Genomic DNA, 4,351 nt, shown 5'->3' with positions numbered 1-4,351 from the left:
AGGGAGGGGTATGGATATGAGTCAGTCTTAAGAAGGTTCTCGACTCAAAACATCATCTATTCCTTTTCTCCACAGATGCTGCCCGACCCGCTGAGTTACTCCAGCACTATGGTGGCACAGTGGTAGAGCTGCTGCCTCACAGCGCCAGAGACCAGGGTTCGATCCTGACCACGGGTGCTGTCTGCGTGGAATCTGTACGTTCTCCCCGTGACCTGCGTGGGTTTTCTCCGGCCTCTCCGGTTTAGGTCATAAGTGATAGGTGTAGAATTGGGCCATTCTGCCCATCGAGCCATTCAATCACGCCTGATCTATCTCTCCCTCACAACCACATTCTCCTGCCTTTTCCCCATAACCCCTGACACCAGCACTGACCAACAATTTATCTATCTCTGCCTTAAAAATATCCTCTGACTTGTGGCCTCCACAGCCGTCTGTGGCAAAGAATCCCACAGATTCACCACCCTCTGATAAAAGAAATTCCTCCTCATCTCCTTCCTGAACGAACATCCTTTAATTCTGAGGCTGTGCCCTCTGGTCCTAGACTCTCCCACTAGTGGAAACATCCTCCCCACATCCACGCTATCCGGGTCTTTCACTATTCGGTGAAGTTTCAATGAGGTCCCCCCTCATTCTTCTAAACTCCAGCGAGTGCAGCGAAAATTGCTGACAATATTCCAAATGGGCCCTGACCAGTGCCTTGTAGAGCCTCAGAATAACACCCCCTGATTTTGTACACAAGCCCTCTTGAAATAAATGCTAGCATTGAGTTTGCTTTCTTTAGACCGACACTCTTCCCTCCAAACCTCTCAAGACCGACAGGCTTGTAGGTTAAGAAAATAACTGCAGATGCTGGTACAAATCGATTTATTCACAAAATGCTGGAGTAACTCAGCAGGTCAGGCAGCATCTCGGGAGAGAAGGAATGGGTGACGTTTCGGGTCGAGACCCTTCTTCAGACTGTTGTCGGGGGTGGGACAAAGGAAGGATATAGGTGGAGACAGGAAGATAGAGGGAGATCTGGGAAGGAGGAGGGGAAGGGAGGGACAGAGGAGCTATTTGAAGTTGGAGAAGTCGACGTTCATACCACCGGGCTGCAAACTGCCCAGGCGAAATATGAGGTGCTGCTCCTCCAATTTCCGGCGGGCCTCACTATGGCACTAGAGGAGGCCCATGACAGAGAGGTCAGACTGGGAATGGGAGGGGGAGTTAAAGTGCTGAGCCACCGGGAGATCAGTTGCGTTAATGCGGACCTTGATCATAAAGGAGGTTCTCGGCCTTTTGGCTAAGATCAAGTGTAGTATCTGTTCTGGCACAATCTAATGTTCTTATAAGAACAGCGTAAGTATAAGAGCAGTATTTGCATTAGATCATCGACGAGGAGCGGAGGTCAGGAGCACGTGTCTGGTTTAGGGGTGGATCCATGCTGGTTGGGTAACCAACCTAACACCCTTATCCAGGTGGGATGGCAGCAGCAAGTGGAGCTGGAGGGCAGGGTATCCGGAATACCCTGCGTGTATCGGTGAAGGACCTCAAGGAGGGGAACCCTTTCTCAAGGGATCTCTTCATCAAGAAGGTGCTGCTGGAGGCCTGTGGATTCAAGGCCGGGGACATCTTCTGCCTCCAGGACTTCCCAGGTAACGGATACTTCGACGTTACCTTCCAGAACCCGGCGGGATGGCAGAAGTTGCTGCAGGACTTCCGGGAGAAGGGGGATGAAGCCCCGCTGTCGCTCCTGAAGGTGCAGCCGCTCTTCACCCTCCCCACCCAGAGGGAACGGATGATCACGGTGCACATGTTTAACCCACATGTGCCCGTCGTGGATGTCCTCACCTTCCTTGCGCGCTACGTCGAAGGGGCCGGGAACTGCGTGGACATCAAGGACTTGTTCGGGATCTGGACGAGCAAGAGGTAGGTAAAGGTGAAGCTGAGGGTGGACGGGAAGGGATTCATTGTCCACCCTCCCTCGGTGTTCGCTATCGGAGGGAACCGGGGCTACATGACGTACGTGGGGCAGCCCAGGGTGTGCAGGAAATGCAACAAACCTGGGCACGTGGCGGCAGAATGCAGGACAGTCGTCTGCAGAAACTGCAAGTTAGAAGGCCACGAGACAAGGGAATGTAAAGAGAGTAAGAGCTGCAACCTGTGTGGGGAGGCAGGCCACCTTTACAGGGCCTGCCCTAAAAGAGCTAGCACGTACGCACAGGCGATAAGAGGGGCCGCTGCCAGCACACCCAGGGTGGACGAGACGCCTCCTACCACGGCAAAAGCCCAAAAAGGAAAGGAGAGCAGGGGCGATGACAACGCGACCACCAGGAGCCCCCAACCGCAGGACAGAGCCCCACAGGCCCCTGGCCACGAGGGCGATTCGATGGAAGAGGGGGAACAGGAAGAGGAGGAATGGCAGGTGGTAAAATCGAGGAAAACGTTGAAGGCTGTGCGCACGGAGAAAAAGGCGGAGGGGGCAAGTAAGTCCCAAAAAAGAGTCCTCTCCCAGGACGAGGACAGCAACCTCTCCGCGTCGGAGGATGAGACGACCGGGAGGATCCGACAACGGAAGCAGAGGCAGAGGAAGAAAACGGGGGAGGAGGAAGGTAAGAGAAAGAACGTGTCTGTTGCCCCCCAGCCCCAGGAGACTGGGAGCAGTGCCAATGGGCCCCAGCCCCAGGAGACCGTGAGCGGCACAACGGCCAATAGGCCCCTGCTCCGGGAGACCGTGAGCGGCACAACGGCAAATGGGACCCTGCTCCGGGAGACCGGGAGCGGCACAACGGCCAATGGGCCCCAGCTCCGGGAGACCGTGAGCGGCACAACGGCAAATGGGACCCTGCTCCGGGAGACCGGGAGCGGCACAACGGCCAATGGGCCCCAGCTCCGGGAGACCGGGAGCAGTGCAGTGGCCAATGGGCCCCAGCTCCGGGAGACCGGGAGCAGTGCAGTGGCCAATGGGCCCCAGCTCCAGGAAACTGGGAGCAGCGCAGTGGCCTCGCCAGAAAATACACCCTGTGCTGAGGAAGCCACCAACCTGTACCACTACCTGTGCGACAAAAATGTGCAGGAACTCAGCCAGATGATTGGCATGCGGGAGGATCGCCTGGGACACGGACAATGGAGCTGAAACTGGCATCCTTAAACGTGCGCAGTGTGAAGAGCACTGTGCGATGTGTATCCGCCTTGCAGTACCTAGCCAAGGTAAAGGCGGATGTGACTTTTCTGCAAGAGTGCGGGCTGCCACACCTTCGCTGCTATCGGAGGTGGTCGCGATGGTGGCCCCACGGACTGTCGGTATGGTCGGGGGGCAATGATTGTCGAGCGTCCGGTCTGGGGATCTTGCTGCGGGGAGGGGGCTTCACCATCACTGAGGTAAGGGAGGTGGTGGGGGGGCGTCTCTTGGTGGTGGATGTAATGTACCGTGGTTTTCCGCTCCGGCTGATTAATGTGTATGCCTCACCCAGGCGGAGCGAGCGGTTGGCCGTCCTCCAGCAGCTCCCACCGCTGCTGGCCACGTCTAGACCGCTCGTTCTGGCCGGTGACTTCAACTGCATCATCGATGCGGCTGGACGATCCGGCAGTGCCAACCACAGACTGGACGGCACCTCCAAACTCCTGGTGGAGACGGTCAAAGATGCAAAGCTGCGCGACGCCTTCAGTGACCCTGCAGGCGGAGCCCAGCGGCGGTTCACCTGGTCAGGACCGAACGGTTCAGCCCAGTCCCGGATAGACTTCCTCTTCACATCGAGGGCCGTCACGGTCAGACACACCGACCTCGCGCCGGTGTTCTTCTCTGACCACTGCCTCCTTCAGGCCACCTGTCACCTACAGGAGGACCGGAAGGCGGGCAGAGGGACGTGGAAGTTAAACGTGGAGCTGTTGACCCCGGAGAACGTTGAGGAGCTAAAGAGGGACTACGCATGTTGGAGAACTGTGAGGCCCCTCTTTGACTCCGCGACACTCTGGTGGGAGGCAACAAAGGAGAACATCAAGAAGTTCTTCGTCTCCAAAGGTGTTCAGAGAGCAAGACAGGGTAAGAGGGAACTGTGTCAACTCCAGACAGATTTGCAGCAGCTACTCCTTCTGCAGAGGAGAGGGGTGGATGTGAGGGAGGAACTGAGAGAGTTGAAGGGCCGGCAAGCTCGGCACTTTACCTCTGAATCCTCCAAGATCATCTTCCGGTCCAGGGTCCGCCATGTTGAGCAGGATGAGACGTGCTCACGTTACTTCTTCCATAAGGTTCACAGGGGGAGCTCTGTGATCAAAAGCCTTAGGGAGGAGGACGGCTCGGTAACATCCTCGCAGTCAGACATGCTCAAGATCTGCAGATCCTTTTATAAGGATCTGTACGATGTAAAGACCA

At 56.4% G+C, this 4,351-nt stretch overlaps 1 pseudogene; it reads left to right on the top strand.

The window, feature by feature from the left end:
* The first annotated feature begins 1,268 nt into the window (after positions 1-1,268).
* On the top strand, positions 1,269-1,336 carry LOC144591858 (U2 spliceosomal RNA; annotated as a pseudogene).
* The last annotated feature ends 3,015 nt before the right edge of the window (positions 1,337-4,351 follow it).

This window comes from Rhinoraja longicauda, unplaced genomic scaffold (assembly GCF_053455715.1).
Source record: "Rhinoraja longicauda isolate Sanriku21f unplaced genomic scaffold, sRhiLon1.1 Scf002445, whole genome shotgun sequence".
NCBI classification, from domain to species: domain Eukaryota; kingdom Metazoa; phylum Chordata; class Chondrichthyes; order Rajiformes; family Arhynchobatidae; genus Rhinoraja; species Rhinoraja longicauda.
This window is presented reverse-complemented; position numbering and strand designations above follow the sequence as displayed.